Source organism: Arvicanthis niloticus, chromosome 4 (genome assembly GCF_011762505.2).
Source record: "Arvicanthis niloticus isolate mArvNil1 chromosome 4, mArvNil1.pat.X, whole genome shotgun sequence".
NCBI lineage: Eukaryota > Metazoa > Chordata > Mammalia > Rodentia > Muridae > Arvicanthis > Arvicanthis niloticus.
The window spans coordinates 53,582,255-53,597,321 of NC_047661.1; the positions used below are offsets into that span (position 1 = coordinate 53,582,255).

The 15,067-nt window shown below is 31.7% G+C and overlaps 1 pseudogene; it reads right to left on the bottom strand.

Annotated features, from left to right (window-relative positions):
• Window positions 1–7,310: 7,310 nt before the first annotated feature.
• LOC117707804 (peptidyl-prolyl cis-trans isomerase D pseudogene) lies at window positions 7,311–8,401 on the bottom strand (annotated as a pseudogene).
• Between the last annotated feature and the right edge of the window lie 6,666 nt (window positions 8,402–15,067).

A 15,067-nucleotide genomic window follows, 5' to 3' on the forward strand; every position in this document is an offset into this window, starting at 1 on the left:
ATAAGTGAACTGGAATGAAAATTCTGATACTTCTTAATACTAATTTCAAATGTATATAAACTGTTCTGAGAAGATTTCTGCAGCATAATAACAATTGTCACCTGATAAGAACTCTGACAGTATGGATAGAAAACATATGGATAGAAAAAGAATGTCTGGAGAACATGGTTTATTATGTTGGAAAATAGTGAATAAAGCTATAGGAGTTTGTTTTGCATGTTAATACATACTCTCTTGTCACATTCAAATTTATGTTAGATTCTGGAGTATGTGTTGACTTCATTGTTTTTAGTTTCTCAAATATACTTAGTGGGGTATGTTTTATGCAAATATAGCAAGTATTATCTGTTACTAAACTCTATACAGCAGTTCTCTTTCTATGACTCTATACATTATTTTACACCAGTTACACACACTGTGGTTTGGTAGACAAATGATTGTGTAGAATAATATCTTTTATCTTTATAAACTACTATAAAAGCATCATTAAAACGAGGTGTTTTCAAACCCTAGATACTATTTTGTAGTTGATAACTGCTAAGTGAAAGTAATTGATCCTGGTCAAGGTGGTTTTCATGTAATAATGTTTCAGGTGCAAAATAATTAGGGTGACCTTAAGTTCTAGTTACAAGTTACAAAAGATCAGTAATGTTCAAAACTGGACACCCTTTATCTTTCCAATATTAAACAAAGCAAGGAAACAGGAATACATCCTTATATGTGAATTTTTATACCAAAATGTATCTCATGTGCCAGCATTTTCTATTGTTAATATTGCCTTATTTGAGGAAAATATATTATGCCTTTTATTGTAGTGACCCTTTGAGACTAAATCAATTTGACAAGTATTCTGTTTCAGATTCTCCCATTACTACATTTCCTATCTCAAATATTTAATATGACATTCCCAAGTTAGAAAATAGACCAGAAAACCGAATGGATATAAGTGTTGAAATTTTAATTCAAGAATGAATCACATGTTCCCAAACGTCAATTATGATCTTTGTATGCCACATTATTTATTAATATTGTATAATTCAATAAGTTCTAGGTTGTCTTTTATTTATTCTCATCAAACTCTTATATAGTGAGCAGGAGCAACTAAGCCATTCACTAGATATTTTCTAATGACTACAAGAAATAACTAGTCTTGTTGAATTAAGCATCATATGCTATTGTTAAAAGTCATTTTTGTAGTGATAGCTTGCATTATATTTTAAGATCACATGATTATGGAACCTTCTACATTTCTCCTAATTGATGTTGTCCTGAGATGTTGTTCAAACTCAAGGAAAGACTTTATCACTGATGAGAAATGATGGTATTACTTAAATATGAAGTGTGAGGTGTTTGTTTGTTTTTTTTTTTTTTTTTTTTTTTTTTTTTTTTTTTTTTTTTTTTTTTTTTTTTTTCCTACAGGGTTTCTCTGTATAGTCCTGGCTGTCTTGGAACTCACTCTGTAGACCAGGCTGGCCTTGAACTCAGAAATATGCCTGCCTCTGCCTCCCAAGTGCTGGGATTAAAGACGTGCGCCACCACTGCCCAGCTAGAAGTGTGAGTTTTTAACATCTCTAAGATACCGATACAAGTTTTTCCTTCAATGATGTTAATTCTTAATAATATCTTTAAGTACTCCATTGACATAAAGTAACACAAACCAAAACCTTATTTTTCTGTTATCATTATAATCTCTGACTTTGTTGTGTAAATAATGCTTGGCACAAGAAAGGATGCAAGGACATGAAGTGATAAATGATTGATAGTGTAAGTACAAAAATATATGGTACATCAAATTGGATAACAGTGATACTGTGGAATTTTAGTATCTTACCAGAATACAATGTGGCTTATGGTACATTTCCCCAAGCTACAGAGTTACGAGTTTATGTTTTGATTATTTTTCAACTTTGCAGCACATTAGTATATTTTAAAATAAACATATATCTCCTTTCATGTTCTAAAAAATGCAATTTTTAAAATATTGTTTGATATGATTTAGCTTCATGTATTTTAAGTTTTGAAATCTTCTAAAATGTGAAACTAATAAATTTTTGTTTTATAGTGTTATATGTATGTAGTGTCATATATATATATATATATATATATATATATATATAATATTACTTGTCTTATCTGAAATTAGTTCTCATGTTGACATACTAACAAATTATACACATATATTAAAATTCATATGTCTTCAGGTATATCATACTGGCATTTTTTTAAAAAATATAAACATTTGCTCCTTTTGTTTGGGATGGCATGTCCTCAAGTAATTAATGAATGGTATAAATATAACACCATTGTCATCATGTGCTCAATAATAGCACAATATTAGGTCTGATAACTTAAAAAGTCTAGAAGAAACGTAATGTTTTGTTATTTTAATAAGAAATGTCATTCTTTTAAGTTGCTCCTTTTTCTGACAAATACAGTTAAGAAAATATAAAAATAATACTGAAAATTGTTTCAAAATGGTCATCAAAAACATTAGTGGCTATCTACTCACATATAATTAGCAATAGGTTATATTTCTTACTGTTGTGATCTAAGTGTTTTTTTAGTTTTATATCTGAATTACCAAAAAAAACCTCTTTGAATATTTTCAATAATTTAAAAAGTTTGCACCTACCTCTTTTCAATTGAGTGGACTTATGGACAAATGAATTTATAAACTTAGTGGGATGAGAATCAGATTCAAAACAAAGAGTCAGAGTGTCTGCTATCATTTTGCATTCTTACTTGAGCTTCTGGCAGGCTCTATCTTTTGAAAACATGATATACTAATTTCCCCTCTTCTTAGGAAGCAATGATAAATACATTTCTAAAAAAATTAATGAAGCTATAAGTAAACATTTTTTGGAATTTGAATTGTCTTCAAATAGTAAAAGTAAGGCAATAAGTTACTAAATCTCGTTGTTTTCATATCTCTGTCTAAAAGAATTAGAATTTCGTAGTATCATTATTTCACTTCAATATATAAACAAAATCACAATGGCAGTGAAAAGTCCAAAGACTCATTACAGGAAAAAATGTACAAAGGAACTGACACACAAGTTGCTAGACCTATAGCAGCTTCCAAGAACATTATTGTAAGTATGGCATATGTAGCTATTTGTAGTATGGCAACTTAGTGAGTTTAAAACTATCTTCTTAAGAAATTAACCAAGCAAGAAATGAAGTTAAACAAAAATGAACAAATGATAAAGCTATGAAACTGTTTCTTTCATAACCACTGCAAATTATCTCACATATATATATATATATATATATATATATATATATATATGTATATATTCACATGTTTTAGATCTACTTTTAGTAAAGTATTTGTTACAAAGTTTGGAAGTACAATATAAGTTGGGTATATATAATTCAACACTGTTGACAAATAAAATCATCAAAAATTGGCTATGTGTAGCTTTGTGTGACCTAATCTTCTGTATATAAAATATATCTTGCAGAAGTACCAAAATGAATACATTTATTCATGTTATAGTGATATACCGCATATAGGAGCCAAAAGTATGAAGGTTTTTCCAGAGGTAATTTTTGATAGGCATTAATGATGTAGGATTTAAAATATTATTGAACAACCAGATATGAGAATAGACTATCTAGAGCTTCCTGTCAAAAAATAAGAAAAAAAAGGTTAACTATTTATATGTCCTTTTCTTCATTAAGATAAAATAATTTTTAGGAGTTGAGGTTTAGATAAATGGCTCAATGGATAGCATAAAAGTCTGGGGACTGGAATTCAGACTCCCAGGAACCAGTGTCCTGTAGTCATAATATCTCAAATAAAATTCCAGCTATTCCAAAGCTGAAACAGAGATTCTCTGGACCCACTAGGGGAGAGAGGCTTACCCATATTGCCAAACTCAGGGTTTAATTGACAACATCAATTAACATGCTGGGGAGCACCTGGAGAAGATTACTGATAACTGGGCTCTTCCACAAACCTGCATAATACCTATGCACACATTTGCCACACAATGAATGACACTATATACAATTACATGTAAAACATCACATTTAACTTAAGATTTATTAACCATTATTTATTGCATAGTAACATATTACTCAAACCGTCAAGCAGAGAGCAAGGTGCCTGACAGCAGACATGTGTAAGAGAGCTTGCTATGCAATCATGAGTTTGCATACCCAATACCCACATAAAATCACAGCATTTCTATGTTTGCCTATAACCATATCACTGAAGTGGGCACAATATAGGACAGTCTTGAGTGCTTACTAGCTGGTCAACCTAAAGAAAGTGGGAGATTCCTATCCAGTGATGCATCCTCTCTCAAGCAAATGAAGCAAAAGCAACATAGGAAGATCAATGGAATAGAAATGAGGACCCAGAAATGAACCTACACACCTATGGTCACTTGATCTTTGACAAAGGAGCTAAAACTGTCCAGTGAAAAAAAGATACACTTAAACTAACACAAGAGAAGTGGAGAAGATCCTCGAATTCTTGGGCACGGGGGAGATCTTCCTAAACAGAAAACCAATGGCTTATGCCATAAGATTAAGAATTGATAAATGAAATTCATAAAATTAAGAAGCTTCTGTAAGGCAAAGGACACTGTTAATAGGAAAAAACAGCAACCAACAGAATGAGAAAATATCTTTATAATTCTTATATCTGATAAAGGGCTAATATCCCATATATACAAAGAAGTTTGACTCCAGATAATCAAATAACCCTATTAAAAATGGGGAAAAGAACTAAAGAAAGAATTCTCAACTAAGGAAACTGGAATGGCAGAGAAGCACCTAAAGAAATGTTAAGCATCCTTAGTCATCAAGAAAATGAAATCAAAACAATCCTTAGATTCCACATAACACCAGTTAGAATGGCTAACATCAAAAACTCAGGTGATAGTAGATGCTGGCAAGGATGATGTGGAGAAAGAGGAACACTCCTCCATTGTTGGTGGGATTGCAAGCTGCTACAACCACTCTGGAAATCAGTCTGGCAGTTCTTCAGAAAGTTGTACATAGTATTACGTGAGGAACCAGCTATACCCCTCCTGGGCATATACTCAAAAGATGCCCCAACATACTACAAGGACACATGGTCCTCTATGTTCATAGCTGTCTTATTTATAATACTCAGAAGATATATATAGAATATATATATATATATATATATATATATATATATATATATATATATATATATAACTCTTGTATACTTAAGAAAGAGCTGAAACAAATTCATAATATGGTTAGGCCTTCACAGTGATTCCATCTCTCTATTTGATCATATGTTGAGCAATGCTAGATACCAGTTGATCAGCCATGTACTGATCAGATATCAAGCCAATTTGACTTGTAGAATCTACTGTTAATTCCATGAAGATGGCAGGAGTCAAGCATTGTTTATAAGTTATTTTCTTGGTCAAATGTTCTTCACAAAACAACCAGAAATGTCTTTTCAAAGGTTGTAAAGTTTGTATGGTCCATAGAGTTAAACAATCTGAAGTGTGTATACATAATTCATTAGCTATGTGTAAAGAAAGAAAATATCAAGTTCAATAAGCTAAAATTGCTGACATGGAGCTCAGCACAAATTTTCTTCCAGTGTTTTTATTTTCAATTTTAAAAGAAGCCATTTTTAACGTTCAGAGAAGTTTCTCAATGCACTCTAGAGAGTTTCATTTAAAAAGATATGCAGGAAAGAATAAAAAATGCTTGTAATGATTTAAGAGGTCAACAGTCAAGTAATACAAATATTGAGTTGTCATTTTCTTATTACTCATAATTAGAGATTTTTTAAAGCTTCCTGCAGTAAAACTTATTTTTAGATTTGAAGGAACAAAATAGATTCCCATAACTGATAAAAATGCCTGATTTCTTCCTGTATCTTCTATGTATTGTGATGCTTCCCTTTTCACCCTGACATGTTAATGGAAGTAAGCAAAAAAATACTCTTCAACACAATTGCACTGTTATATTCAGAGTTTGAGGAAAATTAAATTTTACAGGTTCTTTATGCTTTTATCATATTCATCTTACTTCTGTGTGATTAATTCAGACTTGCCAGCAAGCTCTTTGTTATTTTGACTCTCTTGAGAAGTTTTTGTAATGAAAATGTAGAAGATTACTCAAGGTAAGCAGATGCAATTTAAAAGAAAGTCAGCTTGGAAATTAGCATTCTATCAAGCAGTATTTTAATGTTTCTTTCTTAGAAATGACTTTTTACAAGAAATATGAAAATATATATTAAACATTTATGCTATAAAACTTGAACAGGGGAGAAAACTGGTATATTTATAAATAGATGCTTTATAGATTGAATCAAATAATGACTAATTATTTCACTTAGCTTTATATAGTTTATGCAATACATATTAATACTTAAGAAAATACGACTCAGTTTTATGGAATAAAGTAAAACAAAATTATATGCTTTAGCAATACATTAGTCACATTAATTACTCTAGCTATATAACAATTATGTATTCATAGGAAACATCATTTAATGAGTTTATCATGTGTAAATTTAAATGACACATGGAGCTATAGCTCAGTTGCTATAGTTCTTGCCAAGAACACATACCACCAGATGAAAATAAAGCATGTCTAGGATATTAGGTGGAGCCATAAGGATCAGAGTTCAACACAAACAACTTAAAGAGAGCCTGTACTAAAAGAAACCTTATTTTATTTTACAAAGATAAGGCAAAAAGAGAAGGTAGAATTGAAGAAATGAAAAGGCAGTGAAGAGTATTCTTTCTAAGGACCTGGGTTTAATTTACACACCCACATGACAACTCATAACCATCTCTAATTCTCCTTTTAAGAGATCTGTCTCCCTCTTTTGTCCTTGCTGAAAACTGCACAAACATGGTGAACAAACATGCATGAAGAAAAAACATCCAAACACATAAAATAAAAATCAACTAGTACAGAAATAAAAAGAAGAAAACCAGCAATAAATAAAATAAAATAAAATAAAATAAAATAAAAATTCATTTTATTTGAACTTATTTAAGATGGCAAAAAATCCCCGATGTTATATGGATATGGTATTGATCTTCATTGATTCAGAGTAAGAGTTTTGAAAACTGATAATGCAAAAAGTTGGTCTCAATGGGAATACTTCCTAATATTAAAATGTCTTCCATATTTTTTTTTTGTATTTCCTAACAGTTTATATAGAAGGAACCTATGTCAGTACTGCTATGTATGCAATGACAAAGATCAAGGGAAACGCATTAAAGATCATGTAGACATTAACATACACTGTCCTTTATGTAGTCAATGTATAATAGTTAAGGAGAGTTTATTCCTTATTAAGCAAACATTTTTGCATAGACTGCCTTCTGGTTATCTTTCAGCACCTTTATCATTTGTTTGACTTTTAGCAATTTTGCCTGGAAAGCTTTATCTCCTGGGGCTAGCTCTTGTGCCTTCTTAAGATCAACCAATGCTTTATCGTATCCTTTTAATCCTTGCCATCTTTGAGCTTTTCTGTATAGTGATTTAGGATTTGAAGGGTCCATTTCAAGAGCCTCCAAGAAGCTATGAATTGCCCCCTGCCAATTGGATATCTTCTATTTACAAGCACCCATATTCAGCACAGAACTTAATGCTGCAGTCTGAATGTATCTGCTTTCTCAATAACAGCCTTTGACCTATCCACTTAAAAACCTTCGCATATTTTTAGTAGCCATATTCCAGTTCTGATACTTGAAAAAAAGTATTTTCAATGTTTTTTAAGTCTTCAGATATTAATAAAATCTTATCTACAATTTTTAAATCTATATCTGGATCTTCTGGGAAATCTGGATGACTGTCACCAGAGCCATATTTGGGGACTATTTCCCAGTTAGTCATCTCCTTCTTTCAATTCTCCATATTCTGCAATAACACAGTTTGGCAGTTTTTTCACCATTCAATTCTATATTTGCCACACCGAGTCCTTTTACTACTGGACCAAATACCACGTTTCCCATTCAAATAAGGAGTTGGAACTGTTGTGATAAAGAACTGAGAACCATTCTTATTGGGGCCTGCATTTGCGATGCTCAGCAAACCCTCCTGATTATGCTTATATAATGAAAATTTTGATCTTCAAATCTTTCACTATACATATTTTCTCCACCTGTCCTACTCTGATTTGAGAAGTCTTCACCCTGAATCACTAATCTCTTAATAATTCAGTGGAAAGAGCATCCTTTAAAATGGAAAGCTTTTCCAGTTTGATTTAGTGCCCTTTCCCCCTTTAAACAATACATGAAAATATTCTGCAGTTTTGAGAACAATATCTGCAAACAATATCTAAAACAATTCTTCCATCTCACTCCCAACCAATGCCCACATCAAAGAAGACTCTCAAGTTCTTGGAATTGAATGGCTTGGCTGCTGGGCATGGGTGGGACATCTTTACTGCAGGCACAAGAAAGGAGACCACCTTTCCATATATTTTATGTATTGTGCTTTAAAATATTAATGGAAACACTAAACAATTTTACATAGATTTTTAAAATGTGTTATGCTGTTTTATAGGTAAATTACATTGAATATTTTTCTTATAAAGTAATTACAAAATTTGTAACTTGCAGCATTATTTTTTAATGATGTAACCTTATACCAAAAAACCTCACCTTAAACTCAATGGTATCTAAATGTAGCTTTTGCATTAATATTTTCATTTTAAGATAAATTTGTGCATAATTCCTTACTAAAGTATATTAAAAATATTGGTTAGATCCATCAGATAATTTTCTATTGTCCACCACATCTTAAGTAATTTGACCCAGAAATGAATTTTTTCATAAAACTCTTTGTGCTTAAAGTTATATAAAGCATTACAATACAAATGCAATATTAAAAATTTTGGTAGCATAGAATGACACATTTGTAGAATACATTTCAAAAAATACTTTGTAGTTTTGGGTTCTCAGAGTTCCATAGTTTTCTAATAATATTTAAAGCTCTGGATATTGTTTTATATTTAGCACATGCCTATTTTTTCACCAATTCCAATAATACATTATCATTGTGAAGCATTTTGAAATTAATGCAAACATATTCTGAAATATCACCATATTTTGTTTAAGAATAAAAGAACATTAATTATATTTTATATTTGTTTCATCATATAAAATTTAAATTTTTATCTACATAAGAAATATTGGATAATGACCTATTTTCTACAGCTGTGTAATATGATCATGTTACTTCTGAGTACATACAATTTTATGTTATGAAAACACAACAGTGTATTAAAACATAGCTTAAGTTTTGTATTTTGTATTAGTTTGATTTTAAAGCAAAAACTGGGGGTACTGTGATATTCTCATTCTATAGTAAACAATTCTTTATTTTCTGACAAGCATCACAGTGAGAGTTCTATACTCATATCTTGAAATATTGTTAAAGGTATCTCCTAAAAGTCATATGAATATTTTTTCATATTCCTTTATCAGACTAGAATCAGTTCCTTAGCCAAGAAATTTTTATTGAATGATCCTAGGATTTGAGAAAAAACATGAAAAGTTAAATATTAAGTTATTTAAACATTTATAAAAATATAGATATATAGAACTAGTACGTAGGAACTACATATTCTAATTTTAACCACAGTTGAGCACAATATCATAACTTTTGTGTGTTAAAAGAATAAACAAAGAAACACTATGCTATGTAGTGTTTCTTATAGAAATAGAATCCTTTTGGCTGAAGAGACCCATTGACAATTAAGAACAGTTGCTTCTCTTTTAGAAGACACAAATTCATGGCCTAGCATCCAGTTCTTGTAATACACATCTCCATTTCCAACAGTTCTGACATCTTCTGAACTCAATGAGTACACATATTCATGTGGGATACACACAGACAGACAGTATACATACATATAAAAAGTAGAAAAACACAAATTTTTTTTTTAAAGTAACACTTTAAAATAAAAGTTAATACTGCTCTACTATGTTTTGTGTTAAATAACAATGTTGTTAAACTAACATACTTCGCTGCCAAATGGTATGGCTAAATACAAGCACACAATGTAAAAGTTGCTCAAAGTTGTTTATCTTCTCTCAGATTTGTAAGTATCAACTTACAAAGCATTTACTTTTGTCAGTTTGAATGTACCAATAAAAAATTCCAAGTTACCAATAATGTGTCAGTATTCCATTAAGAAATCAATGCTCTATCCCTTGTCAAAGAACCAACAACAAGTCGAGATTTGAAGTCCCTCCTTCTGAGTCACTTGTTACTCTACCTTTCGGTATATTTTCTGGTGAATTTGTCCCTGTACCACTATGTTCATGTCCCTCACAAAGTACTTAACTCTATCTTTATTGAAGGGCATATGAAACATCACAAGGGGAAAGAATGACAAGAGATACTTTTGAGAAATCTTTGTATAATTTTCATGGGATTAAGTCACTGACTCCAACTAACCACAATGACACAAAAAAAGAAACAGTACATCAAACTCCATTGTTTATCAACCAATATTCAAATATTTTGTTTAAATTTTGTGTTGGATATTCATTTTATAAGATTCCTTTCAACCTCTATTTTTTCTCCACTCAGCAAATAATTATTATATGCATGCAGTGTCCTGGGTCATAGACAAGAAAGAATGCATAATTTAAAATGTTTCAAATAATTATTAGGTTGGGTTGTTGAAAAGTTGATTACATCAGAAATAAAAGGCAAATAAGTTTCACTGTTAGTTTGTTCTTTTCAGTGCTGTTCTGGCCAATATGTTGATTATAGAGTAAGATAACAGTCTTAAAAATGTCAGCATGTATTAATGTATTATATACTTTATAATATAAAGTACCATAAAAGTTCTATATTACTTCATTGTCACAATTCCTTACTTTTGTTTTCTAGGTTCCAAGGTTATATTGGGCTGTTCTTGGGTACATAGTAGAAACCCTGTTAAGATAAACTAAGAAAAAGAAAAAAAATGACTTTTTAATTAGATAAAATGAAGTTGGAGATTTTTTAAAGCTTTATTTCTTCATATATATATATATATATATATATATATATATATATTTGTATATATATATTTTTTTCATAAAATAATTCTGATATTCAGTGTTACTTCAGAACAATAACCTGCGAATTTATAGTCATTTTATTAGATACTTGCCAGACTGGACACCCTCTCGCTCTCCCCTTCTCTTGCTTGCCATTGCCTATAAAACTTTGTCCCTATGAGAGTTTGGAGCTACTTCACCAAAATGACCTGTAGGTCAGTGTATGAGAGATAGGCCTCAGTAAGGAGGTTTCTACATCAACTAGGACTCTTTGAAGTCCGCTATTAAAATGTGTGCCATCTTTAGCAATAGGGTCTTAACTTTAAGCTTTTCAGAGAAACCAATGGGAACAGCTATAATCTATATTGATCTGGAAGTCTATTATACCACTGTTACCAAAATCTCAATGATAGGTTTTGAATTCATGGTACTGGGAATGTTGATTATGACTTTTGGGAGATTTATTATACCTGTGAGGGATCATTCAATAAACAATCACTCTATATCTACCTTCATCTATACCATATCTTATAAGGGTAGATTCTGATGCAAACCCCATTTCCTATACTCAACAATCTCTCTATTTCTACCATCTCTACCTTTATCTTTATCTCTATTTTTTCCTTCTCTCTATTATCTTTATCTACCTCTATCTATATCTATAAGTAGATTATAGATATAAATGATACATCCCTAATTTGTGTGTCTATTTATACTCACATACATGTAGTTTTGCATAAGCTATTTGTTTCTCTTTGCTTCTCTTCCTCTGTTAGATTTTTCCCTATCCAGTTAAAACCCCACTGAATGTAGTCATATGAGGTGATTTATGAGTGCTTGTCAGAAAATTCCAAGAAAACAAGAGTCTGGTGACTTCAATTTCTTTAAAAACAGGGAATTGTTCTTGGATTATGCTTTAATACACTTCTCAGGTATAGCAGATAGAAGTAAGTTTATTTTATATTATTCATTACAACTGGCTATTGTTACTTGGTTATATAGCTCTATGAAAGAGAACATGTTTTGTCATGTGTGGCTTACCTGCTACAAGCAGGTTGTCAGCCTTGTGAGGCTTGCCCTTATGATTGAATATTTTACTCCTGTGACTCCTCTTAATCCTCAGAGTATAAAATTATCTGATTATCTAAATAAAGTCAGGGGAAACAAATTCGAATAGGGCTGATGCAATATAGCTCACAAATATGTCTCAATCCTAGTTCCTGAGGCACGGCATGGATCAACAATATGGGGGGTCCTACTGACAGCTAAACATGGTTCCTATCAGAGCCTTACGAGGAGGAATAGAGTGTTGGATGAATAAACTTAGACCATAAGATAGCTCTTGCAGATGCTCTCCTACCTGGGCATAGAGAAGTGGTGTATATGGGCAGTGCATGGTCAGAATCTTGGGTAAGACTTGGCAAGGAGACAGTGCATGTGACTTTTGCCAGAGTCTAGTCTAGAAGAGTCAGACTGAAGTTGTAGCTCTTGAAGGTGAGTACCCTTATTCTTTACTGTAAGAGAGATAGTGCAAGAGACTCTTATCTGGATCTGCAGAAAGGAGATGGTAACTGAGAGAAAGATGAGTCCAACTCACAGATAAAGCTTGCAATTGAGTCTCTGCATAACCTCAACTGGGATTATGAAGAAGTAGCCTGGGATGAGGCTTCAGTGTCACACAATATCATAAAGTTTCTTAAGTAACTCTTAATGGAAAATTGTGTCTTTTTTCATTTATTTAAGTTGTAAAGCCACTTTTAGTCAGAAAGATATGTAAAAAGAGACTATATGTTTCTATATTGTGATTCTTCTTTCACTGTATTTTTCTTTTCTGTATTCGGTTATCTAGGACATTGAGTCTTGTAGACCCCCAAAGGAACCATTGCAGTTAATTTTTGTCAATTCAGTGAGACCTTATTGGCTCAGAGTTAATAGGCTTCTAAGTATCCAAGTCATTACCAGTAAAGAATTGACTAAAAGAATGTTCACACATGAATAATGAGTCTAGCTATTAAAAGTTAATTTGTCTTCTGCTCATGGGATAAAAAGAACTATTAAGATTAGGTATGAATTAGCCAATTGTAAATTTCAGAGTCATCAACCACCAAATCAGTAATCCTTAGTTGCTAAGAAATGTTGATGATAAAGATATTTGTTATTTTTAATTGTATTATACACATTGATGATATGATATTATTGGTAATGATAGTGCATTGTTATAAAAATAATTATTACTTATATATTCTATCTGGCAATTTCTTTAAATGACCTTATTATTTTCATTATTAACAGTGTCCATCCTTGCATAAAGTTGATAACTAAAGAATAATATAGTAGAAAGTAAACAATTGGAATAATTAATATTTTATGTTCATACAAGTTGAGAGAGAGAGAGAGAGAGAGAGAGAGAGAGAGAGAGAGAGAGAATCAGAGAGCAAGAGAGAATATTTGAATATCCAAAGGAAGTGGCATTGGAAAAGAGAATATATACATCATTTTACACAAAACAAAGGCACACTAATGGTTTGAGGTTTATTTTATATTTCATTCTGTTAGTTTCTTGACAAGTTTATTATGTGAAAAAAAACCAAAGAAATAAAACTTAGTGAACATATAAATGAATGACCCAGATACTAAAGAACTAATATGATTATATCATAACCATCAAGGTAATTTATTGTTGGTTAGCCAAAAAAATTCTTTCTGTAAAGTGCCATTTACTCTGACATCTAGATAACAGAGAAAATGTTATATGGCAAAGGCTAGAGTGCAGATTCAGTTAACATGAGACCCACATAGCCAAAGATATTAAATTAAAAGTAAGTATGGCCTATTCTAGTGGGAAACATGTTGGATTTAAACTTGATCATAAAAAAGACAGATAACCAATGAAACTGAGTTGGCTCTTCACACACTTATTGAAATTAAATAGTGTGCAAGTATCAGGGATGAGGTCAAAGTTCTCCCTCATGTTTCTATTGTGGGAGGGGGGGAGTGTAACTTGCTGTTTGATGAAAGTAGTTCTTCAGAGAATCTTAAACCCAGTAAGTTTAATAACTCTTGATTTTCTATTTTTATATAAGATGACTTTGGCTTTTGGAGACTTTTAAAAAATTTGTGTATTATGATTTTTTTCTTGCTCTGTATACATTATTTTAACATTCATGTATAAAATGCTAAGATGTTTTCTATAATATGTGTATGTTTTCTTTAATTTTTTTACTTTTTTTCTCCCCCACATTCTAATCAACAACATAATCTTCTGGTCCTGTCAGTCCAGTAACTCTCCTAGATTCATTATTCTTTCTTCTCTTTTCTCTCTCTTCTCTTTTCTCTCTCTTCTCTCTTCTCTCTTCTCTCTTCTCTCTTCTCTCTTCTCTCTCTCTCTCTCTCTCTCTCTCTCTCTCTCTCTCTCTCTCTCTCTCTTAAGTGAAGTTATCCTAACCAGTGTTATCTGGACCACTGCACTAGGACTGTCACTGAAGAGTAGGAAAGTTACCAGTGGATGAACAACTTTCACAAATAAAGACTATGCTGCAGATCAGCAGCTTGATACCTGCCCATAAGCTACAGTTATGCCCCCAAATCCCATCTTATAAAGATGATAGAGGACTTTAAAGAGGATATAACAAAGTTATATCCCCTAAAGAAATACAGGAAAATACAATCGAGCAAGTGAAGAAATTGTACAAAACAGTTTAAGAATTAAAAATGGAAATAGAAATTTTAAAAAAAAACCACACAGGAAGGCAATCCTGGAAATGGACAACTTTGGAAAAGAGAAGAGACAATCACAGTCATAGGGGAGGTGGGAGTGGGGGATTGGGCAGGTGTGGGGGCACATCCTCATAGAAGAAAGAGGAGTGGTGATGGGATAGGGGGTTCCTGGGCAGGGGGAAATGGAGTAAGGAGATAACATCTAAAATGTAAATAAAATAACAATAAAAAGAAGACACCATATAAAATATTGACACATTAGTCAAAGAAAATACGAAGTATATAAAGCCCTTAACCTAAAATACCAGGAAATTCAGGACACAATGAAAAGA